Below are 26774 nucleotides of genomic sequence, written 5' to 3'. Positions count from 1 at the left end.
AGGATCTGAGCAAAAGCAAATTCTCCAGAGACCTTAATACAGCAGAACCAAGCATCTTTTCAGTATAGTATTTTTAAAACCTTCTATGATTGCTGGGGGGATCAAGGCTTAAAGGTGAAGTGGAATCCCATGAACAGGGCACTGGGGCTTTCTCTGGACTTGTGAATTGTTGCTGAGCTTGTGTGCATATTTCTTGTGGTCAGTCAGATAAAGACAGCATGGCTTCCACAAGACATTCTAGATCATGAGAAAACTAGGCTAATAACTTGACTTCTGAGCATGGCAGATGAGACGGCAAATTTCCAGTATGGCAGAAGGATGGGATGGGAGCTCATGGTTCCACTGGCCCTGTAGCTGGCACAGTACCCTGTCTGCTGCATTAGTGCTCTCTCTAAACAAAAGATAGGTAACTTCTTTTTCAGCCTTATGCTGTAGACTACTTACTAAGTTGTGTGCTGCCAAGAGGATACAGCTTTGGGGGAGCTGCTTATTTTTATTGTAGTTTTCAGAACATATAGAGCAGTGACTCATGCTGAAACTTTCTTTCCTTCTCTTTAAGTTGGTTTCTTGTCACTTTTATGGAACAGAATTTATTTGGCACTTTCAAAAAAATGCAAAAATGTCTCCATGCTGGTGCCCTCACTATGCTGCACTGTGTGTTATCTCCTGACTTCATTTTTCCGCGTCTGTTCTTGAAGCATGGTGCTAGTGGGAAGCTGCACTCGTGACATAAAAGGTTTTTTAGGGGTGAAAAAGCCCGTGTGTAAGAGAACAAACTGCTGTTTGTTGTCTGAGAGCACTCTTGAGAAAACCTTGGCAAGAAACTTGCTCAGAGAGCAAGAGAAGAGCAGGTCAAGCTGGAGGAACATCCAAGCAGTAGTGGAATGCATGGGGTGAAGTTACATCTCTGGCAAGCTGGGCTTCGGCTCAGAGCTGCAGTACGTTCCCCTGTGACAGCTTCTCTGCCTGTCACCTACTGTAGGAATCTTTTTCCTGTGCCGTTTCCTGAAAAGGAGCAACCTAGCTGCCTCATTTACTCAGTGAATACATTTGGCATCCAAAGAGCTTGGATGACAAAGTTTTGCTAGCTGCATTTGCTCAGGCAAGGGCATTAGGCTGTCGGTCCACCCCTCCTCTGCATGGCCTTCTCCTAGCCTGTTTGTTGACCTGGCCATTGGTATTGTTATGTTTCAGACTGTTGGAACCATGACTCACAATTTCCTTTTAAGAGGGGGGAAAACAGGAAAACAAAACGCAGCAAGCTTGCTGCTTCTGTATGTGATATGCAAGTACTAAGCTGCCTTTCCCAAGAAATAGATATATCTTTTGTGCATGGGTCTTGATCCAGTTTTCAGTCAACAAGTGGTCGGATAACAAAACATTATGGTAGCTGGCAATGCCTGGCAGCTTTGCTAGCAGCCTCAGCTACCCTCTGGCTTCCAGAGTCACCTTTGGCTGAAACTACCTCCCATGGGGCTGTTTTGCAAAATGTTTTCCACCCAAGGCTTACCTAAAACTTTCCCAATACGAAGCCACTGCTTTCAAAGGAGGAAGGGGGGAAGAAGAGGTCTAAATGTAGGTTCCTGAGTCCTTGGTTGGATGTTTCAGTGAGTGTCTTTCCAAGCAGACTGGACAAACCATGTGTCCAGATCCAGTGAGTCCTGTTCAGTCCCAAGAAGCCCATCTGTTCATCCAGGGACTGTGGCAGTGGCTGGAGGAGAGAGGGAGATGTCTTGCTGGCCATCTCCTGGAAAAAAGACAAGGGATGTATCTAGGGAAAGGTGGCCAAATCAGGCCAAAATCAAGGAATGGATTATGATTAAGATGACACCTGCTGAAGCAGGATGTAGAGGACCTGGTGGAAATTACTGCCTGTCAGCATTTGCCATGGTAGTTGTCAGCTGTCCCGAGGCCTTCACTGAAAGGCAGTGGGCTTACAGCAGTGTCCCTCCACAGTACCACCGAAACCTCATTCCTCTTCCCACTCCACCCTCCCTGCCCGTCCTCAGCTGTGGCTCTGCTCCCCAGTGCACACTGCCTTCACACCAGAGGTGCAAGTGGGAACACGGGACTGGGACAGGGTCCTCATGTCCCTGAAGGGGCATGAAGAGGAAAGATCACAGGGCACTGCTAATCATGAAAGGAAGGGCAGAAAAGCACGCCAATTTTAGACATCTCAGTCTAATTGGAGGTCCATGAGGCACAGACTGTATCAGCATACGAATTTCACATGTGGGACATGGAAATGCCAACAAGAAATTGCTGTGCCCAGGTCACGTGGAGTGAGGGAACAAAATGAGAGTCCAGGTGAACGCAGCACTGTCCCATGCTGCAGCCACCAGGGCTGGCCTGGGAAATAGGAACTCATGGCCTAGCCTTCCTTGTGACCAGAAAACTGCAATCCACAGCACTATCAGCCTGGCACCATTCACCCCTGCTGACTCCACAGTTTCAGCAAGAAATTTAAGCACGTGCTCATTACCAAACACAGTAACTGAAACCAATTGGACCATCCATGTGCTTCCAGTTAGGCATGATTTCCTCAAAGTATCTCGGGCAACACTTGCTGCAAATGTACTTCACACTAGTAAAGAAAATGTCTGGACCAATATATACCTAGAAGTCAAACTGCTGCACACTAACCCTAGCCCACATGCTTCCTCCTGCCTACTGAAAAAGTTATTGAAAGTTCAATAAGTTGTCTGTGACTCACACATTGCTCAGTGTTTTACCTTGGGATCATATCCACAAAATAAGCATGAGGGAAAAAAAAAACAAAAGAAAAAAAGGAAAGGAATTCTGCATCCCACTGTATTCAACCAAATCCTTGCCAGCATCTCCAAAGAGGAGAGTTATGTTTGTTAAACAGAGATTTAAGTTGCTAGTAAGTTGGCTTGGACAAAAATAAAGGATCATCTCTTCCATCTTTGAACAATGTTCTGTAGGGTCTCGTGGCAGAGTGGGGACTTCAGAGGCACTGCCTGAGGAGTTAAAGAAGAGGAAAGCAGCAATCTCTTCACTGAGCCTCCAAGTGAGTCAGTAGAAGGATTTATTACTCCACTGTATGCACTGCTTGTAACTAGTTCATCTTTCTCCCTCTGCCTGTTTATTTGTCTCTTTTACTGTCCCTAATGAAGAATCCCAATGATATCAAGTCTGAATTACAGGCATTTTATGTTTCTAACATTTGTTCTGCTGATCTCCCTCGTTTTCTGGTACTGTTGGCTGCTGAGATGCATTTGACCTGCTGTTGGGAGGAGATACAGCTGCTAACTGCATTCTTCACTCCATCTGCTTTCACCGTTTGGTATAACTCCACCAGAATCAGTGAAACAGCACTCATATCAAGCTTGTATTACACAGTTTAGAATCGGGACTATAAACTCTGGACAATTTGGATTTTTGCAATTAATATAAAATTCAACACCCAAGTTTTTCTATGACACTTTGAAATCAGTCAGAAGTACCAGGCACTATGCAGGTATAATTTCTTGGGCTGTAGAAGCATTTGGCACAAGCTGCAGGCAAGCAGTGCACTTTGGTACACAGCTGGCTCTTGAAATCTGGTACCTACATCATCTTTCCACCAAGAGAGAAAGCGGGGATCTGAAAAAGCATGTTTCTGGAGCTTCTCTGGATGGGAGAGTTCCCATGACAGGAGACACTTCATGGAGCCAGTAGTAAAGGATCCACAAGGTTCTTCAAAGTCAGCAGGACCCCGCAGGGCACTGTCTGTCCCTTCCTGGATGGCGGCTGTCTTGCTTCCCTTAGTTTTATGGTTTCTAATCTATTTCCATCCTTTACCCTATTTTATGGTTGCAGCTGATAAGATAAATTAAGTCTCTTTTTTGGGAAGTGTCACAGTTTAGAGAGCACACGGCTGTCAGCTGGACCCCACTGTTCTGTAGGCTTGTCCACTCCGTGACCTCATGTAGCATAAAATAGAAACCAAAATTATTGTAGGACTTGAAAATGGACATGCACCCCCATCTGACATTCCTTCAGAGACTCGGGTAAGATCAGAGCGATAGTTTTTTTGCTCAGCAACCCACCCCCCACCGCCCTCACTCGCTGTGGCCTGCGTGCATGTCGCCAACACATGTGCACACACACGGAAATGTGGCGAGGGGCAGGTAATTAGCCTTTCTGGAGGGGACATGCCTTTCTCCTGAGAGCAAAACGAGAGAGGCCTGAGGACAGAAGGAGAGCAGATGTAAGCGATCAAGGCGGGAAGCTCACAGACAGGACATGAGGGGTAACATCTGACCAGCCTGAAGCTGGGGGGACTCGTACTTGCTTCATCTGAGAATACTGAAATGCCAAAGACAACTGATGAATCAACTGAGCTTTCATTAATAGAAAACTTTTCAAATCAGATAGACTATCTGAATGTCTCACTGGCACGGGATTTCTGTCATATGTGCCATCCTGCTCTGCTTGTGCCCTGCAATAGCACAAAAACGTCCCTCCCCAGGGTGCTCTGGTGGGGTTTGGGGGTGCAAGAGCTTGAAAGGGACGAAGGCTCACTGGGCACTTCCAGGGCAAACCAAAAGCACAACTCAAGCTCTTCTAAACAGAGATGGTCCTGAACGACAATGAGCAGGTTTTTTCCAAGCCTGTTCACCCATTCCTAATGAAAACAATAAGTCGAGGACAGTAGTTTTCTTTATAACACGACCATTCCTTTCCTTTTTCCCCCACAGGGTTAGCGTTTGTGCTGACTGTTGAAAAATCAGTCATTAACAGCCAGGAAATGACTTTGCCATCAATCAGAATATTGCTCAGCCATGTTTCAGCTTTTTTCCCCTTTCTCTGTGTAATTATTCTCATCCTCTGCTGATTACAGTTTATAATAGCTATAATTCTCTCAAAATCAATCATTACTTGACTTAACCACAGGGTTACCAGTAGAAACATGAAGGAACACAGATATCCTGGACTGTTTTTTAATTATTATTCTTATTTAACAACACACAAGCTTTTAGGTAGATCACATTTAACCTTCCTCTTGGCAGTATTAAGCAGCAATTATTTTATTTCGGTTTTGTTTTAAACCATGAAGTGTTTGATTACATGGCCGTTCCAGCCACACCAGGTGTTTTGATGACATGTTACTAGCATGTTATTTTGACATGATATCTCAGTGGTTGTCCTAAATTAAACCGCTGTAAAAGGACAAATATATCTTGTTTGCCAACACAGACTCCACAATCAAAGTAAAACCCAAGTACCTGATATTTTTAATTAGGATTATAGGTAAACACAGTTAAATCAAAGGTAGGCTTACTTTTCTGTAAGACAAATTCTGAGTATACTAAATTAAAAGCAACACTTAGATTTAAAAATCATGTTCTTCCTGAACAGAGTGGAAATTTGTAGCCTACCACACACAATCATATTCCTACTACAGCTGAACAATGGGTTTCTGTGATTCAGCTTGCACCATATGTTAACTTGACACCACTTTGCCTCTAATCATTTTCTCTTGCCCATATATTCAGTTAGTTTCCCTTACTGATTATGTGGGTCTCTCATGCAGAAAAAGGAAATATTTAAAAATTGAAGGAAATAATTATATGGAACAACCACAATTGGAAGCTGAAGAGCAGGTGTAGAGTCTGAATTAACTTTTAAGTTAAAATAAAGCCCTAATTTAAAATAGATTTTTTTTCCAAATTTGGGTGAGGAAAAGTAATTTATGAGATTACAGCATTTGACAGGGAATAGGAACTAAGTCAAGTGTTTTGAGTCTCCTCTGTATAAGGCTATGACATAGAAATACACAAAGGAAGCCATTTTCCACACAGAACATTATGATCCTACAGTTCCATATATATTCTTACACAAAACCTCTTCAGACATTTTTTGTGAACTATTTACATATCAATTTCCATGTACAATGACCATGTCATACGTCTGGCTCCTCTTTATTTACCAACTTGCAATGAGCTGTATATTGCTGTTGTTAATTTTGACCTGATGAATGGAACATCACACGTTTTGCTTACAAGGTCAAATCTAGGGGAAAACTCACAGCAGTTCACATACAAATATGGTGTACACATAAATTGTGCCCTTTATAACTAGCTGCACTAAGGAAATCAACTGCTCTGGTGTGTCGGAATAGAGTACATGCTTTACTGGAGACAGGTTGCCAGTCTCAGATCTTGAATAGCAAATTCTGATATTAAATAGCTAACTGTGCCGGTACTAATTTTCCCCTATACTGTCTCAGATTTGTTCATAAGATTGGTAGGAAATTTTGGAACAAGGACTAACTGAAAGAATTCCTTTTTTATTCACCCTTTTGTTATAATCGTGTGATCTTGCATTTCACCAAAACCCCTTTCTCTTCTCAGCCACACTGAACATGGGTGCAGCATGCAACTGTCTGTTTGAGACCATTTTGTCAAAAAAAAATAACAAAGGACCATGCTTCTTCAGCAGATAGCATGACCGCAGGCCTAGCCATGAGTAAAAAGTCACTTGGACTGTGTAGCCCATCTAGTTAAATGTTTTTTCTCAGCCTGGTCCGAGGGCTGTGAGTGGCCCTCAGTGCCAGAGATGAGGATGCCGCCCGGCCAGCCCTGCCTCTCGCAAGGAGCTCTGACACAGCCCAGGGGTGTCTCAGTGGCATGAGAAATGGTTTGTAGGCTCAGGGCCCCAGGGTCCATTATTTCAAAGTCGCACAGCCATCATGTAGCCGCACGAAGCACCTCCTGCCGTGTCTGTGCCTTTCAAGAAACAAAGCTGTGTTGTGAACTATTGGCGATGTTAATAGCTTTCTTCCCTCTAGAGGTTTGCTCCTGCTTTGGCCCCAAATATTTCAAAATAGCTGAAGCTGGCAGTAAGAGCCATGGGAAGAAAAAAGTGATGCATGTTAATTTCTGGTTTAGACATGATGAGAATTTCATTCTCTTCATTAAAATTCCCCAGTGCCGATGGGATGCTCCTCTGATTCACGGACTATACCTTGTAACGCTCCTCTGTGAGAGATCATATATGCAGCCTGAGGTCTTTAAACAGTTTTGTTTTCCTCTCCTTCCAAATACTCCAGTTATCACTCTTCCGATACATAACATGCTCTTCTTCCAGTTAGAGGGTTACATGCTTGTGCAGGAATTTCAGGGCATGTTTTTAATTTCCTATAAGAAGTCTGAAGTTATCACAAATGGCAGCATCATGTTTACTCATCATGAAATGGAGAGACACAGTGAAAAGTTTGCAGAGGAACCTGCTACTGGTAAATAGAAAAATAAAATGCAAAAGCAAACTGGGATTCAGACTAACATGGGGGTGGGTTGGGGGGCATGGGAGAGCATTTGTGTACTCTACAGAACAAATAAGCCCACCTAGTCATCCTGAAGGAATGCCTGAGGAGGACAGGCAGAGGGGCTCAACTGCTGAGTAACGAGGTCAGTTGTTAAATGCCTTTTAAAAATATCCCATCTGCGGGAAGGTATGGTGTTTTGCCACTCAGAAGCAACAGCTATATATGCTTATGTTATTTTTGCTTAGACAAAGAGTGGAAAACTTGCATTTAACACGAGCAAAAGCAAAAGCCTCATAACACAGCACTGTGTGGTCTCTCCTTAACCTGCTTAATCAACTTAGACCATAGCAACTGCTTTCCAAACATACAAATAGAGCTCTTAGATATCTAGAGATAGAGGAGACAAAGGCATGAAGGATTCAGAGTAAGAGGCTGTAGAGATTAATGTTCCCTTCCACCCTGCAAAGAGTATTTTTATTCTGCTGTAATTTTTAAGATAAACATGAAAGACAAACATGCAGTACTTTTTCCACTGAGAAGCCATTTCAGGAGCACTGCACACTCTGCACCATGAAATGCACTTCTCAAAATGTGAGCAGAAAGACACTGTGCAGTGTGAAGCAGGAATTGGAAACTGACAAAAATCAGAATCAGACTTATTCTCTGGTGAAAAGGCAGCATACTGCAAGTACTAGTAGATGACTGGCTGACCAGGTTTTTTGACTTTAACAAGCTGAAACCAAACACCATTTATCTAAGGAAAATAAGAAGACCAGAAGTCCACTATGGTCAACGCAATGTGGAACTGACATCAACACGAAAGTGTTTAATAGCACACCAGTGCAAGGGATGTGCTATGATTCCTCAAAAGAGATGTTGGGTCAACTGAGCAGAGAGGAAGGGTAAATACAGATGCCATAAGGACAACTCCCAAATGTATGTGAAAGAAGTTTGAGGTTGGGTGTGTATTTCCAGTGTCTCAGTATTTACCAAATATTTTCAAGCAGAGGACCAGATGACCAGTAGATATAGACAAGTGAAGTTCTGCTGAATGGTTCTGGTGACCATTTATGTGTTTGTTTTGAAATGAGCATGCTCCATCATACCAACCCTGCTGCTGTGAGTGTGGTGTAGTGTCAGCCCTCGCCACCAGCCTTTCCCAGGGAATGGAGCTGACTGCAGAAACCACATTTATCCTGAGAAGTCTCCTGAAGGCTTCCAAAGAGCTGCATGGAGACTTACATCTGGCCTGTACGTTCATTAGCTTGTGGAGCAATGGGATGAGATGTGAACCATAATATTGATTAATTTTGTACCAGGTAGAACTGGTACACATGAACTCAATTTCATTGCTAGGTGTAAGAAAGAGCAAAGCTCAGCAACTCGAGAGGTCAGCGCTGTTCACATCACCATGCAAGATGAGTAATAATCACAGCCCCATAGTAACCTCATTGATTCACATTGCATAGCATCACCACAAGCAGATCCCATGGGAAGCCCTTTTCCCCTGTTTTCTGCTTCACCAGAAGACATTTTCACCCTAGACGAGCATCTATGTCTATAGAGTACATTTATACATACATATATAGTATGTATATGTATGTATGTATGTATATTATATATACATATATATACTATCTATAGTCCAGCTATGTGACTTAGTCCAAAGAATAACCAAATACACCTCTCAGTCCACCACTCTCTTTCACCACCTCCACTGTCACTGTATACTCTGTGTTTTAAAAAAAAATACACATCACACTGAGGTTTAAAATACCATGTTGAATCTCACTGTGATGAACTCCATCAGTGCTAGGAGAAAGCTGACTCTCAGACTTTTCAGACTGAGAAGCTATGCTGAGAGCCTGAGAGGCCAAGCCCAGGAGCTTGGTTATCAGTGTACAAAGCTGTCATCATACAGAGCAGTATCACTGAATGATAGGGCAAGCCTGTGAAAACAGATAGAGTTTCCCTAAAAACCCTACCTAAAAAAAAATAGAAATCAGTGGTAGCAATCATGCCGCATTATTCTTTAAGTCACCTATTTAAAGTCACTTCTTTTTTTCTGACTACCCTAGGGTGCCACATATGTTTTCAAGTCTAGCTATAGAGTGAGGGTGTTTTCGTGCCAAGTACTACAGACCACACAGAAGAAGCTGCAATTAATGGCATTTCAGTGTTCTGCATTGCTGATCTACTTAACAATCCATTTTCGAGGACATTTTAAAAGTTGTTTAGCTGACTGCCAAAAATGAGGATCATTAAAAATAGATTCGCAGCTGTTTGGGAAAGCTGAGACACAATTTTTTCTTCATTATGCCTTATTGCAGATGTTATTGATTTAGTCTCACTGCATTTTGGTGGGCAATATCAATTCACACTGTCTTTGACTTTGGAAACTGGGAATTCCATTTATTCGTATTTTTAGAGCTCACAGTATAGAAGGAGGGAAAATAATAATGAAATAAATTTGGAAGAGAGCCTCATTGTGCGGCAGTACCATTGTGCAGGTGATCTGAGCTGATAAGCTCATCAAATCTTCCCTACACAGGGAGTCTCAGATGGCAGCTGAATGTGTACAAAACATGTTCTGAAACTAGTATGTGAATCTTATATGAGAAGGGCCTACAATCTTAGATCGAATAATATCGATCGAATAATAAAATCGAATACAGATCGGAGACAACTAAGAAAAGTGTGGATGTGATCATATGCTACCTGCATGACACTACTGGTTTTTTTCATTATTAATGCACTATTTTCATTGCAAGTTGGCACTATTGAGAATCATATTTTACAGTAAAATATTCTTAAACATATGATATCATTGCCAAACACAGAAGAAAGTAATTTTCTGCTCCAAGGAACTTTGATTTAGTGAGAGTTTTCACATGCAGCTGCAGAAACTGGGTGTGTACAGATAGGTATGTATATGTAGGATCAATGCTGCTCTTTGTGGCATGTGTGAAGATTCAACTTCATCTGCCATAATGAGCTTAACCAGGAGCAGAAGACTAAATTCCCTGGTATTTGATCACAAGTGTAGGAAGCCTTCAAGAGTTCCTCCAACAGAAATTGCATAAATAATTCCTGGAATTTTAAATAAAATGCATATGTAAAAGTGCAAAGGACAAGGAGTAAAAAGAAAAATGGTAATAATAGCATAACCACTGAATTATGCATTAAATAAACCTCAGTGTCACTCATTCTCAACAGCACTGCACAAACACGGTTTTGATTGTGTAACACTTTTAATGTTGCCCTTTTGGATAGAGAACAATCTGCAAATAGCTCTCCTCTGTCCAACTAGTTACTTTAAACAGTTGTGCTTCTTAACACCCTCACACTGACTTTGGTGGGCCTTCTCACTCAGCCAGACTTTAATGCTTTGTAGCCATTTTCAATAGAGTGAAAGAGAACTAATGCTGCAGCCCTCTTCTTTATTGTGCTGAAGAGGACCCACACATGACCAGCGTGTGGGTTGGGAAAGCAGCTGTGGCATTGTTAGCCAGTACTCGCTTCCCACATACAGTACTACCCTGTGATGAATGAACCCACCACAGACAATTGTCACCCATGGCATTTCTAAGGAGCTCTTTGTCTGCTTCCATCACTTAATCCAATAGACTTCCTAGGCTGAAGTTAGCACTGTGCACGCTGCTGGTTTTCACCTCAGGAGTGTTCATCTCTGAAACTGTGGTGTGTGACAGGCTTGCTGCTTCACTTGAGTACAGATTGATCTGCAGCAAAGGAAAGGGACAGGCATTTTGCAGTGAAGAACACCTGGTTTTGGTAATCGTACAAAATGTCAGTTTTCTCCAGAACTGCTGAAAATACTTAACATTTTGCAAACTCCAGAAGGCCTTCATAAAGCGCTGGGGACTGTAAATCCCACACTAGTGTTGGCAAGCCTTCGACTATAGTGGGTCTATGCGCCTGAGTAACTGCACACAAATGCAAGTAAAGGATTTCACAGATTGTCTTATAGTGTCTTAAAAGGAACCCAAAGCTCTTTACAGACCACAATATATCTCACAGCCGCAGAAGAACCTCTTCACAAAAAGACTTTACACATTGAAGCCTGAATTGGGAGCATCTTAGAAGAACAGAGAGCTGAATGAACTAAGCCCTCTGCTACTACTGAGACTACTAATCCAAACCCCGTGCTTTGTTAATTTAATTCCTTATCCAACAGAGTAGAGTACACATGCTGAACTTAAAGCACAGGAGCTCTGAAGGGAAGGAGGATGATTCCTGTGCTTAGGTTTATGTGTTTTGCTACTTCAGGCTTTGGCCAGCCACCCTGCTTTAGGGGTATGTATGGCCTCAGGAGATGCTGTGAGCTGACATAACTCACTTCAACCAAAACAGAATTGCACTCTTCTTCCTTTCTGGTCCCATTCTTGTCCATGCGCTCCCATCACTTACCCTGTGCTGATGCTGATTCTCATCAGACCAAAACCTGCATGACAGAGGGGAGGACAGGCAGGTAGAAATAGAAAAGGAGAAAGGCCTCATCTTCCATAGGTGTGAGTCTTCTATGGGTCTTGGCTGTTCTTTGAACCGATGCTGACATGTGACAGTCATCAGTGAGACATGGAGAGAAATGAACATCAGGATCGGCGTGTTGAGCATTTTTTCAACTAAATATGTGAATTCTGACCAAAACCCCATATCTTTACAGAAGAAACTCCTTCAGCCAAGACCTATAAATGTGTAACAGAGAAGGGATGTATAGAGCTATACTGTGTTTGCAGGAACATAAATCCTTCCTGGTAGCACAGCCTGCTTCCCTGTGCTTTGTCCAGGAACCTCAGCTGGCTCAAAGAAGGTGGACATGGTCCTTGCTTGTTGGCTGACACATAAAGGATCAAATGGACACTTAAGAACATGAGCTGCTATTGCTGTAAGGCTTAGCTCAAGGCTGTAACATGTCTCTGTAGATTGGTGCTGAGTGGTGTCCTGTTGGCCCTTGCTGTGTGTCACCTTTCTAAACCTCAACAGACAGTAGCAAAGGGCTGTACTCATTACTCTTCACTCTGGCTCTAGCCCATAAGCCCAAGTGTGTTGGCCATCTAGTCCTATTATTTACTGCTTCCTTGGTTTGCCTTTCACCATTACTCTAAGCCTGTGAACATCACCAGTGATATTGCAGCATAAGCTGTGGCCATTGTTTTGGGTCTTTACTTGATTGTTGGTTCTTGCTCTCACCACTTGTAAGCCTAAATACGTGCCTCTTGGGATTTCTGACAAGGATTTCCTACGTGTTCTTGTGCACTGCTCTGCATTATTCAGCTGGACCACATGGACTTTCTCTCCAGGGAAATATCTGACGTTCTCTGACCCATCCATCTTTGTGTTCAGTTGCTATCTGATCTGTGGGGGTTCCACTGCAGTGTTCCCACACTGTCAGGCAGAGCTGCCTTCCTGCTTGTTTTGCACTGATTAACAATGTCTTGCCTCTCCTGACTCCCAGCTTCCCATTGCTTTGCATGTATGTGCGTTAAAATTCACGTTCAAAGCTGAACTGGTTTTGAGCTCTGCTGAGGAATTCTAGTCCATTGTCTGAGTAGTCTTGTCAGCCAGACCATGCCAAGGGCACTTTGATGTTTTATTCTCAGTCCTTGCCTGAATGTCCTTCAGACAGCATCATCCTTGCTTGGAAATGGAGCAAAAAATTAGTATGGCTAATAGCACAATGATTATTCAGGATCAGGTTCCTAAGTCACGATGCAGTCAAGTGGCTCCTTCTGTGTTCTGTTCACTCTGCACACACTGCACTGTCCCAAATCTGCCATTTGTCTGCCAATCAAGGGCAATCTTTCCATCTATCTGTCTTTTCCTCATGTGAGAAGTATGGACACATCATATAGGAGAAAACCCTTCTCACTGACATTTAGACAACTGCAATGCAGGTGGATACAGATGAACTAGTCCCTTGCACAGCATTTGGAAAGAAATAATTTTAAAACACATCAAGCTTGTTAAAAGTACTTTAAGACAGAGCAAATAATGATCTACAGTTCACTGCTGATATTGACTACATCTTCAGTGACTGAAAAAAGAGCCCAGAGTCTGGATATGGAGTTCAATGAGATGATCCCGCCCATGACACCACCTCTGAAATTGCTTAGCACTTACAAAAAAAACCCCCTCATCTTTTGTTCTTATCCCTCAGCAGATAGGACTGGCTCATCTGCTGCTGCATTTGCAGCTGATGGTTGTCCCAGTCCAAAAGCACTAAGCATTTTACTGCCTCCAGTACCCTGTTGTGTTTGATGCCTGATTTGACTGTCTAGCACTACCTTTGAGAACAGCTTTTAGGCAGGTTGATATATTATGCCTTTTATCGCATGAAAGATTTGTGAAGCCTCCGTATGGGGCAATGTAATTTTCTCTCATTCCAGTCTAATGACAAGTGCAGTCCACAATGGCTTATTCACCACACTGTTTGTTGTCAGAAGGCACATTTCACTAACAGCCAAAGGCAAACTGGCAAAAATGTTCCCATCAAAGAAGCACAGGGAATGGGTCTTTCTCAGCCCAGACATTTCCCCTTTCTGTATTCATGTCATCTCTACTTACAAACGCTACAGGCTCATGGCTTCAGAGCAGTGGTGTTGCTAGTTTTCCTTCCCAGTACCACCCTTTACCTCATGTTGCTCCACAGAGTAGCAATGTTTTATGGTATGTGCCTGGCTTAAGTGATCTTTATGCTTTCAGATGCCCATCTGGGGCCTCTGACTAAGCCCACCATGTGGCAGCTGCCTTATGGCTTTGCAGTACTCTGCTGCATGTGCAGAGCATCTGGACTTTTCTACCAATTGAGGCATTTCCTGAATAAGCCTGAGTGTGTCTCAGAAAGGAAGCTGAGCTCAGAAGAGATTGCCAGATGCCCAGACAAGCTGGCCTCAGTCTCCCCTGCTGCATCTAGTCTGTAGTTGGCCTCATACCTTTTAGCAGCAGCCACAGCTTGGTAGCACAGTCCCAGCTTCCTCATCTTCAGGTTTCCCTATCTCCAGTGATATGATTTTCATTGATGAAAGACAGCTGATGATGGTCCTGCTTATGCCTGCTACCTGCCATGGGCACAGCAAGCTCAGTTGGTCTCCTGTGATGAGACAGGACCAGACAGGGGATTTATTTCACTGCTGTGCTCGGTGCATTAGGATGAGCCCACCCAACATCTCACTTCCCACAACTGTGCTCTTTAAACACCCCACACAAATGTTGAAGGATCTAATGACTCTTCCCCTCCAGAGCCCCACCAGTTCCAGCTCACCAGAGGTGCTGGTGTGACATTGCAGCTGATGCCAATGCAGCTGGCTCCCAAGTGGCCTCTGAGTCCATGGGGGCTGGATGGCGGACAGCCCTCTCCTCTATCTGCAGTCCCATGAAACTAGTAGTGCAGAGCTCCTCCTCTCCAGTGATGTCTGTCTGTCTGTCTGTTCACTGCCTGAGTAGCTGCTTTTTTATTTCCTGAAAGAAGAGCTGCTCTGGGGCACGAAATGGTCCTGCTTCTCTCACCTCACATATGACATTCCTCAGAGGAGGCCAGTCCATCTCCGTCCTGCCTGTGGTGAGGCTGTACATCCACCTGGTGTCCAAACTGTGAATTGATGGACTGGTTTTCCTCCCCAGACCCCGGGTGGTGTCTCCCTTTCTCCCTGAATACAGCTCTTATGCATGCCTTAAGGGAAGGTACCTCAGCAGATCTCTCACTGTGGTTTTGCTTCTTTCTCTGGGTAGATCAGCTCCACTCTATTTGTAGATGTTTCTCAAAGATCAGGTATTTTTGCTGCAAAAATACCATGTCAAAAGACAGTTCCCCTACACAACGGTGTGTCTAAACGGGGCCTTTCTGATTTCAAAGTTGCAAGGCAGAGTTTTGGTCCTGCACATACCCACTCCCTCAGCTGTCCTGCCCTCAGGTGAAAGCAGGATCTCTCCAGCCACTCTGCCTGGGGTCATGGTGGTCATCAGATCTTCCTCACCCACAGTTTGCTTCTGGTGACTGTATCTCACTGACTTCTTGTCCTTGCCTTTTGCTTATACTTTTTAATCTCCCATCACCCTCTGCAACACATTCGGTGTAATCTGTTTGCACTTCCATTGTTTCCATGCTTCTGACCCAATTCTTAATCTGGAAATGCGGCATTTTCTCTGGTCAGAGAACCAAAACCTGCCTTTGCCCCTTATGCAGAGGACTGTTCAGAGGAGCTCCAGCCGGACCTCTGCTAGCATTCAAGCCAGGAGCCCCTTGCTGTCAGTCTGGTCCGTGGCTCTCCTAAAATGTTTCTTCCTCCAGAACATGTTTCAGGGTCTGTGCAGGTATTACCCATGCAGCGTATGTCCCAACACCCGGGCTGCATCCCTGACCTATCCAGGCTGGTCCAGCTTTAGCTACAACGATTTTTCTACAGTTTGCAAACACTTACTTTTCTCATTCCCGGTAATTAAAGTGGAGGCAACTCTGTTTTAATTCCTGCCATACAAAACCATGCTCCTCAGTCAGAATGACAGCACTTTTTAACTTCAGCTCAAATTAAAACCGCAGTCTCATTGCCACCTCTTTGAGAAACCGAGAGCCAGGACAGCTACAAAGATTAAACTAATTAATAATAAAAAATTAAATTTATAAATCCCACACTGCTCGTAAATGCACTTTGTGCAGCGGCAGAGATAATAAACCCCGGCAGGCAGGGCCCGCCGCCGGCAGCCGTGAGAGGCTTCCCGCTGCAGAAGCAGCCCCGCGGCCCGGGAAGCCCCGCCGTGGAAGGAGCCCCGCGGCCGAGGCAGGTGGGCCCCGCCGTGGAAGGAGCCCCGCGGCCTAGCGCGGCGGCGGCCCATCGCTGCCACCTGGCGGCGGCGCCGCTCCGTCCGGCGGCCGCGGGGAGCCACCGCCCCCCGGTGGCGGCCCGGCGGCGGCGCGGCCCGGCCCGGCCTGGCCCGGCCCGGCGCGGGGGGGCGCGGTGAGAAGCGGAGCTGGCCCCGGGGGAAGCGTCCTCCTGCATTGGCGGCAAGTGCGTTACAAACCGGTAATAAAATAACCGACTTTGGGGCTTGAAAGGAGTTTTTGTTTGATTTCGCTCTGTTTTATATGTTTTCTTTGTGCTTTTCCTTTGCAGTGTTTCTCTTACAAATCTGCGTGGGAAGCGTGGTGACAACTGTAACCTGGATGCAGCGCATTGCCAGGGGAGGGTTGCAGGCAGGGCTGGAGGTGGTTACTGTTTTGGCTCTCACTGCCCGTGCATCCACCCTCCTGTTAACACAAGTACTGAAGCCCCTCCACATCCGTAAGCCAATATCCCCATTCCTTTAATGCAGGCGAGGTGTGCCCAGTGCAGCTCTGGGGCAAGGGCATGCCAACACGCTTTTCCAAGAGAAGCACCATTGCCTGGGAGCTTAAGGAATATTTGGGGACCAGCCAAGCAGCCACATTCCTCCTGGGCGGGAGCAGGCATGGCCTGTTACTGTGACTCTTTCAGTCCACTGGCCAGACAAATTCTGACTTTACACCAGTGGAGCTCTGGCTCCAGTCCAACTTTTTCATTAGTTACATTCAAATAAAGCATCTGCTTGAAAAAGCAGGTATTATCTGTTGCTTAAGTTCTGTTGGGAAATAGCTTACCTCAAACGCTGACAAGCAATGACAACCCCTATTATATATGTGTTACAACACCGGTAGTAAAACTGACCAGTAAATCAGCATAGGCAAGACAGAACCACTGAGGTACAGAGTAACTGATTAGGAGTCAGACTGAAAAAAAAAAAAAATTAAGCCTGTCTCAAGCCTCAGGCCAATTTTTGTTCCAAACCTTTTATTATTTTTGCAAATATAAACACAATAATTACATCAGCATGGGAAGGAAGCACCATTTGGTTCCCCTCCTCACCAACAAGATTCTTGCTTGGGCTGGAATTAATAAATACATCATAAACCCTGCCTTCCCCTTTCCCCCTTTGCTTCCCAATCCCTCAGCCTTTTGAGACAGTATTGATCAAGAGGGGGTCTCAAAATGCTTTGCAAAGGTGGGCAGGTGAATTATCGCCTCCCTTGCCGGCAGCGGAAGCTGGCAGGGGGCTTATTTGGAGGTTGGGAGAAAGAAAGAGGTAGGGAAGATGAGAAATTGCAGGAAAGTGAAGGCCCTTTGGGGCTCAGGGCTCACTGATGAGCGGGAGAAGGAAGCAGTGTGTCAGGAGAGGGGGAGGACAGCGGTGAGAGAGTAGGGTGTGATCGAGTGTTTACGGGTACCCTCCGTGCCGCAGGATCCGGCTGCCTCATGTCCCTGCATGGCATTAATCTTCCTGGTCCTCCCATGGGGAAGTGGTGTCTCCATTTTGCAGACAGGTAAATGGAGGATCACAAGTGACTGACCAGGGTCACAAAGGCAGCCCGTAGCTGGGCTGGAAATTTAATTCTGGCCACCAGAGGAAGGTAGATAAGGAAAAGGGGAGAGGCAAGTGGAGGTAAACCAGTGAAGCTGTGGCTTTTAATGGTGGAAAAGCTCTGGGTCCCTTGGGGCCTTCTTCAAACAGCATGGGATTCTACCTTTTGCCAAAAATACTAGTTGAAAATACTGGCAATATGATTTCACTGCAAAGAGATTTGCTGACAAGACTTTGGTCTCTAAACCACAGGAAAAAACACACAGGGAAAACAAAAGCAACCCCAAGTTTACCTGGCAAGAAAAGTATTGACCCAAATTTCAACCACATGGCACATGGGATGTCATGTATACGGTGGTATCTTCATGATTTCATAAGTGTTTGGGCCCATTGAGCATGATTGCAGATGACCTTACCCTACAAACCTGTGGCTGACTCCACTGAGGCAGGCTGAATAAAGAAACAGGCATAGGATAATAGGGAGCAACGCTGGGAGCAGCCCTATAAGAGACAGAGTATATGGGGCTTCTGCCGATGCAGCTGAAGGCAGAAAAGTCCTTTCCCAGCCCACTGTAGCAGAGACAGCTGGCACTTCTGCAGATGTCTCACATTGCCCCAGGATTTCATCTGAAGCCATTGGCACCTGGACGTGCATGGGTGCAATGGCGGCAGCATGCAGCATGCTCCTTGCAGGGGGTAAGCCTCTGCCAGCCTTGGAAGAACAGATTGGGTTTAGGTAGGCAAATCAATGAGAAAGGTGCATTCCTCAGGGTCTGCCAGCAAGGCAGGCGGTCCTGCTGCAAACAGCACCAAAGCACCAGGTGAGCTGCTGTCGTGATGGCAACAGAGTCCATTTCCCATTTTCTCAGTAGCCCAGGTTTTTTTCCAGTTCTAAATTGTTTGGGTGCTGTTAGTGTGACTCTCAGCAGAGCTGCTTGCTCCATCTCAGGTGACTTTGTAAGTGAGACATTTGCAGCCACAGCAGAGCTAGAGAGCTGTCTCTTGTCAGGACAAGAGGCCAAGTGCCTGCCACTACAGAGGAAGGCAAGGAACCAGGACAGCCACCAGATGAGATGACACATCGCTGGGGGCACTCCAAAAGGTAGGGAAGGGTCTCTTTCTAATGAACTACAGTTTATCTTTCAAAGGTTTGGGCTATTCCAGCTCCTGGAACTGGGAGGGACCTTGCCCTTCTTGCCCTTGATCAGACTCATGACATGCAATTCTCCAGTTGCTTTGGTGGTGCCTCACAAATCCTCATTTGTCTTCCCCCCCCCCTTCCAACTTCCTGATTTGGAAAGGCTTTAGCAAGCCTACTTCTTTTTTGTTTTTCTGGAAAATAAAAAGCATCTGCCCACTCATCATAGATTGGATCATCTTGTAAGTCAGAGACCCTGCAAGCTGCTCATACAAACATTTGCAGTGATACTAAGATGAAAGGAGCCGCATCTGGCCCACTCCACAGCCCGTTGTTCAAACAGCAGCACGCAATTCATACACTGTAGTTACAAAATAGTAATGTGCTTTTAATTTGCACAAAGTTAGCCCAGGAAACTATAATTAGAAAGAGAGGTTCTGGAAATGCAACAAGGAAATATTAATACAGTGCAAAACGCAATCCAAAGCCTCCAGCCACACAGAGATGTGATGTGTTGTCTAAAACGTTGTGTTAGCCAGTTTTTCTCTCTTAATCCAATAGGACTGCATCTCTGGAGCAATCCTTTGTGAACATTTAGCCTCCTTGACCATAAATCTTAGCCATTTGACACCCAGGTTATTAAATTATATTTGTGTTGTTATATCATAACACAATGCTTAGCCATATATCATGCCCCCAAGGATAACACAGAGCCGGCAAATGGTAAAACAAAGCTCCTCCTTCCAGATCATCTTTAAGCTGAGAGAATTGCTGTAACCTGCTGGCAGCACTGGCCTGCATTTGGATTTGTGTTTGATTTCACTTAGAAGTAGACCATGTTACATATGCACATTGTCTAGGTCATTAAAATATGGCTACTTTTACAAGGAAAGACAGATTGCCAGCACTAGCACATAGTCATTTCTTATTACAATTCTTAATTGGGATTTCAGAGGGGTCATAAATGTTGTGTCATGAGTGATAAAATGTTGGGGACTGAACAGAAGTGAGAAAAATAATCATGGCATTGAATTATTTAAGGTTTAAATTCCACTGCATGGTCCTGGGAGGGTCTTCAGAAGCAATCTCTCCCTCCCCGTGTGGATGGAGGGATGTCTCATTCAAACACCATATGGATGCTGTCTAACAGCTCCTCTCAGTCGATTGTATGCTAAGGACCAGCTGTGGTTGCCTAGCAGTTTCTGCTTGCTGATTGACCTTCCCCAGGGTGTAGCGCACATGACAGTCGGAAATCAGAAAATTCACCCCAAGTAGGGCAGTGCTCTTTCTGGTGAATTACAAAGTCAGTGATTTGCCTCTTGACATTGGAGATGAATAAAACCATCACATCTTGCCTCGAATCATATTATGACTTCTGGTGGTTGGTCCCAGTTGTTCTCACACCTTGTGCTTCATTTGTGGCTAAGGACGTTTTGGATCTCCAGGGGCTAAAAGTCTTCATGGTTAGCACTGACACTTCCAGATTCACTTTTAGCTGTGGTGCCAGTATGTGTGTGGCCACAGATGTTTTACAATTGCTGCAGGCAACTCCAGAGAAGCCTTCACAAAAAGCTCCTGCCAGGTGTCCTTCTGCCCCTGTAAAAGAAGGGAATATGGACAATTCCTGACACCCAGCAGGGGAGAACCACACCCAACAGTTCTTACATCATTTTCTCATTGCTCCAGCATTTTGCATGCAAATTTTCTGCAATGTAATTTCTCTAACAACTTCAAAATCTGTACTAATGTTTTAACAGAGCCTTCTCCATTACTATAATGTCTTTCTAGTCATTAATTCTTAGGGCTTATTATGTGAAAATTAGAAATACATTATTACCAGAAAAACCATTCTCTCAACTGTGCAGACATTTACAACCTGACATAATCTCTTAAAATCTGAATTGTTTGCAATGAAACAGACCTTTTTTTCTTCATGAAGATGTCAGAGAATTTAAATTTCAGCTATTTCTTGTAACCTTAATGAGTTTCCTTCTCTAAGGAACTGGCAATGGTCTTTGTGTTATAATAGTTCCAGGAACAATTGGAAACTACTAGGATAATAACATAAGGTTTTTTAGATCAATATCACTTCTGTAATGTGAAACTTTTGCCAGACCTGAGTATCTACTCCATTCTCTTTTCTTTTTTTTTTCTTTTTTTTTAATGAGGATTTCCCTGAAAATTTCTTGTGCACTGAGAAAGCTTGATACAATTACGCATGCCAAAAGGTGACAAGCAAGAAGTTAATGGATAGAGTCCGTAAAATAACACCTGTAAAGTTCTAGTGTTGCAGCATTGCAGGGACAATTTCCAAACAGAAGACCGCTTCTTTCATGCATTTTGAATGCTTCACCTTGTGTGCTGTAAGGACTGCACGCTCAGTGAGTCTGATTGGAGGTAAACATGTCTTGTGAGCCCATTAGAGAAATCCCCTTCTGTTCATATTAATCAGTTTAAGAGTGATTTTATTTGTGTAGACTGAAGCCTGCATTGACTAACTGTGCTTCTTTTTTGCTGGCAAGGTAGGTTGACTGTACTGTACTATGCCCGAAAAGATAAACCTTAACTCAGGTGGCAGGCATATGCCTGATTCAAAAGTTGCACCAGTCACTGGAAAGAATTCCTGGGCCTCAAAGGGCTTCATATATGGTCCAAGGAAGGAAGGTACACAACTGCTGTCATGAAGCTTACACTGCCTGTCTTCATATAACAATTTCTGGATTGATTTCTTGTTCTCCACATCAGCTCTTAGCCTTTTTTTTCTTCCCCTCTGCAGAAATGCCAAGCTCCCATTCATTTCAGGATTTCCAGGGCTCTGGAGTCAGTTCCCTGGGTGATAGTGCAATATGCCTCCTGGCATTTCAACCATATGGCATACTTCTCCAGACCAAAACTGCTCAAAGTCTACACGCATTTGAAAGCTTTAGGGTTTCCTTTGAACTGATGTGAAACTAGAGCATACCCTGGGTGATTTTCAGACATCTCTATTCTTATGTAAAGGAAAAGCATAGGTACCTCCCATACTATCCTTCCGAGTGGAAGAAAAGTAGTCCTGACGAAGTGTCTGTAGTCCACCCCAAAGCTGTTTGACATTTATCAGTCCTGCTTTGGGCAGGATCCTACTCTTCTTCTACATGTTGCCCTGGGTTTGTTTTTTTTTTAATATCTTTGGGCAAGGGGATGCCTTGTTACCTGGTTCTAGCAGTCCCTCAAGTGTGAACTTTTGAGCACTATAAAGTAGCTGTTGAGTGTCCTTAAAGACAAGTATCACTACTTGCCCCACCACTAACACATGCATTCAGATTAACATCTTCCCACTGTTCTTGGAGTCTGGGCTCTGCGATTGCCTTTGGCCAGCAGGCTGTGCCTGGCAGGGCTGTTGTTTTAATGCTGCTTCTTTCTGTGCCATTTTACACACACTTTTTTGTTGTTCTTCCTATTCACTCCATCCAATCTTACAGCTGATGTAGGGTTGCTATTTCTTAACATCACTTTTAAACTGGAGAGTCAAAAAAAGGTGCAATGCTTGCTTTAAACTTTAAGACCCTCCTCAAATTACGTTTAAACCCAAAAAGCACCAGACAAAAGTAGCAAGTGTGCTCTGACTGCATGAGGTTTTCAGATCAGCGTTCATTCCAGTGTGGTGGGTGTCCAGGAGGGCTCACGTCTACATCTACATGAGGAGTCCTGGGGGCTTTTGGGTTTGTCTCTGTACCAAGAGTCACAAACAGTGAAGGACTGTGGCTTCTGCTCCACTTTCAGTACAGCATGTTGCTTGTCTGTGCAGCTGAGGGGGTGGAGAAGCCTGTCCAGTTTACTGCACCATCTGCTAGGTTCAGCCAAATCGCTTAATCTTAACCAATTTCAAAGGGAATGAGGTCAAAACTTCAGAGGTGACCTTAACTCTTCATAAAATATTTGCTGTCTCAGATGTTGTGAAGGAAAGGTTGTGTCAGAGGAGCAGGGATGACTTGCCAGGATTCCTCCTGACACTGAAATGCACTTCCTTCTCCCTCTGCAAATACCAGAAAGGCCATGACTCCTCTGTCCCTGGCAGCAGCAGCAACCCACCCCTTATGACCTCCCCTACCTTCTTCAGCACTGCAGCTTCCATGACACTCTGTATCTCTGGGTTGCGTGCCCATCTCTTGACCCATATCGAATCTCATGTGTCCCCAGGATGCATCTCTGTACCCCAAGGCAGCTTCACTTCACCAGGCATCTTTCACAGCCATGCATCCTACAAGCAGCCGGGACCCCTTTAGCTATCGCAGCTAGACCCCTCTGGGCCGCACCCATTTGGGACCTATTTAGGGCTATCCCTCAGCCAGTCCTCCCCTGCTCAGGCCTCCTCCAGGCATACATTGCAAGTGCAGTTAACAAGCTCCCAAACATTGCCTAGCACAAAGTTTTCTCAAGACAGGGACCCTCCTTTTCTACAGAAAATACCAGATGCGTACTCTTACAAAAGATCAGTCTGTAATTCACAGGTACAGAAATACTGGGGGTTTTTACACACAATACAGAAAATCCTTGACTTTAACATTTGCCCAGAGCTCTTCAGGTTTGTCAAGCAGCAAAAATTAGAATCTTTCTTGAGTCTGGTCATGAGGAGAAAGCACAGAGACTTTTAAAGTATGGGGACAACAGCCTTTGAAAACAGCGTATGTTGCTAGAAACACCTTTCTTTCAAGTATGGTCACCTGGATCCTGCTTTTCAGCTGTGGCTTCTCACAGGTGTGGATTTCCCCCAGCTGGGAGCTGAGGAAGAGCAATGGCCCATAGGCAGCAGGACTCAGCCAGCTGGGGTTTCATGTAGATGCTGAGAAAGAAGAAGAGAGCAGCCCCGTCAGGGCTTTGAAGGGGAAGGAGCATTTGATCATACAGACCTCTGACCTCCCCTCAGAAGGGAAAGATGAGAAATATTTTTATGTTCGTATTCTTTTGCAGGGAGGACAGTGCCTAAGAACCAGGTGGGTCAATAAGCATATGCACAGTTATGCTCCACTTGTGCCAGAACAAGAGAACAACACGTGCTATTTTAGCACCAGACCCTGGCTTGAGGAGGACAAAGGATATCAGCAGAAAACATGGGGATGCAAAAGGCTGTTTTTCATTATCCTTCATTATCCTACTTAACACAGGCTGATTCAAACCTGGATGTTGATCTGCCAGGATTCTCTGTCCTTAAAACATTTTTCTGTTTGCTCCTTCTTTGCCAGGAATCAGGTGCCTAAGGGACGTCAGATGCCTGAAAGTTTGTGAATTCTCTTCTGTGGTCTAATAAAAGACACTGCCTTTTCCTATGAGCCTTGCTTCACTCCAAAACTGAAGAAATGTTGCTTTTTTAATTAATCTATTTTTAATGTCCTTAAATCACTCTTTTGTGGTGATAAGAGGCCTTTAAATACTTCATCAAAGGAACGATCTTCTTTGATGAAGCCCTAGATATGCAAGATGGGTTCTCTTCAGGAGCTGTTAGTCCTTGGCGGCCTTTCTTGAGCTTGCTTAGGGTTTTTAATAGAGAATATGAATGCCATGAAGGCTGTATGAAAGGAGAATTGAAGGGTGACTTGGCATTTCTATTTAGACTAGTGTGTGAGTTCAGATACCTGGAGACAGATCAGTTGCCGCCAGAGAGGGAATGATAGGTCTGGAAAGAGCGGAGTCTTACAAAAGGCAACAAAGCTTGTTGCAAGTGAAGAGACATGGTAGAGTCTAACAAAAAGGTCAAAGTTTGCAATGTACTGTGCTTTGGCTGCTTTTTGTCCAAAGGCTGCAACTGAAAAAGACTTTTCTAGCTTACATGATTTTTACTTTCTGCTGGGGGATCTCAGCTCCCACACAAGTGTAGGGAGTACGAAAGTGATTTGATTTGTATCAAGTCCTAGAAACCCAAGTCAAATGAGAGTCCTGAGTGCTGACAATACCAAGATCCTCTGATATTCAGAGCAACAACAGAAAAGACAGAGTACCATTCCCACAGGGGGACTGGGCTCTTTGCCTGTGGCACACCCCATCTCTCCCAGACAAGCTCTCATGAATGCCATACAACATCAACACAAACACAAAGCCCGTTGACTCCATCCCCTCTGGCACAGAGCCTTGTGCCAGGGCCCCCGCAGTTGCTCTGATTGTGCAGAGTGCAGAGGAGTGAGATCACTATGTTGAATTCTGAAGAATGGCCAGCAGATGGGAACAATCAGATAAAGCCGGTAACCATCACAGAGGAGGAAAAAAAATTCAATTAAATTCTCCTGAGAAACACAGGCGCTAAGAAAGACCTTTCTTTCTGGTGCTGTCCAGCCACTGCTTCAAATCTTCACCTGAAGGAATGAAGCGACTGCACAGCCCACCTGCGTGAATGAACTATCACGGCAGTTGTGTGAAGCCAGGCTTTTACCATTATAAACACAAGAATGCCTGGGGGTGATCTGGCAAACAGCTACCTCCAATCTCTCCTGGAAAGCTAGCCTGTGTGCCTGAAAGGTCAGTGAAGCACAAGAAGCCTGCAGAGCAAGGCTGCTGGTTTTGGTCAGGCTGGCAAAGGAGAAGCAGGGAGACGTCAGGGAGAGCAAAGCTTTGTCGTGGTGTTTTGGAGGACAGGAGCAAGGCCAGTGCTGTGAAGGGGCTCTCTGGGAAACCATGGTGTGGGAGCACAGCAATGCCAGTGGGAGAGGGAGGCAGAGTGGGTGATGAGACTTCTTCATGGACCCCGGGAAGTCCATGTCCATTGGTTTTCTGAGATTGTAAACAGACTTTGGCACAAATGAAGATATTGGTGCCAGTGCTGTAAGCTCTTTGAGACAGGGACCATCACTTTATCTGGTGCTTATACAGCCCCTATCACTGCAGTGGCCTGGCCAATAACTGGATCTCCTCTACACAACTGCAGTATTAAATGGTCTGGTTATTATTAGCAAGGTAACAAACACTAATAGCAACAATTTCAATCCCACTCAAGACAAAACAAGTCAGTGGGACTCGTGTTTCCTATTTGCTGCTATGGAGTAATGTTCATTTCTAGCCACCATTTCTTTTTTCTTCTCAAATGCAACTTCATTTAAAAGAGGATGACTTTGATTACTCCTTGAGGGCCTTTATTCTGTCTCTGCCTGACACCTGCAGAAGTCTCCCGTACTGCTATAAGCGATGTTACTGTTTAAGTGACTTGGTGCTTCTCCAGGCTGCAGCTCCGGACCCAGCTTTCTCGCAGAGTGTGCTGTCCCCATGGGGAGCTGCATGTAGCCACAGCCACACACAGCAAACACAGTCAGAGCAAGGGAAAATCATCCTCTTCTTCACCGTGAGAGCAGCTCACCACTCTGAAAGACTTTAAAAACATGCCCTGTCTCAGGACAAACCTAGAAAGGCTCATGCTGAGGACATCTGAGGCATAAGCATCTCTTCCAAACCAAAGTGCTTAAATAGCAATGAGAGTCTTTAGCCCCAAATCCCAAAGCAATTTATATCACCGTTAGCTATGTACAGGCGCTTTAAAAGCAACAGTGCAAAGGTTGGAGGTTGGTTCACAGGCTGATGCAGAAGTCCATCTTCAGTAAACAGCAGCGTGCCCTACAGGCAAGGTTAGTATCGTCACCATCATCAACACATTTTAGCTGTGACAAAATGAGACAAATTACTTCAGTGATCTAGCCCAACAGAGTCATGGTGTCCAGAAGGGAATATAGCAGCAAGCAATAACTAGAGAGCTAAAGAAGCAAAAGAAGCTACTTGAAAAAAAAAAAAAAAAAAAAAGAGAGCTGGAATTTGAAATGGTTCCTGCCCAAATAACATATTGCATCTGTGACACTTTGTTCTGGTACTAATTTCCTGGCAACATTCACCACACACAATTCCTGTTCTCTGGCAATAGCTAACAACACTACCTGTGCCTTTGCAGATGGTACAGTGGCGTAAGTATCTTCCTAGAAGCAAGTAATTTGTTTTCTCCATGGAATGTATTTGCTAGAG

Source organism: Phalacrocorax carbo, chromosome 2 (assembly GCF_963921805.1).
Source record: "Phalacrocorax carbo chromosome 2, bPhaCar2.1, whole genome shotgun sequence".
NCBI lineage: Eukaryota > Metazoa > Chordata > Aves > Suliformes > Phalacrocoracidae > Phalacrocorax > Phalacrocorax carbo.
The sequence above is the reverse complement of the archived record's forward strand: the minus strand, read 5'-3'. Positions refer to the sequence as shown.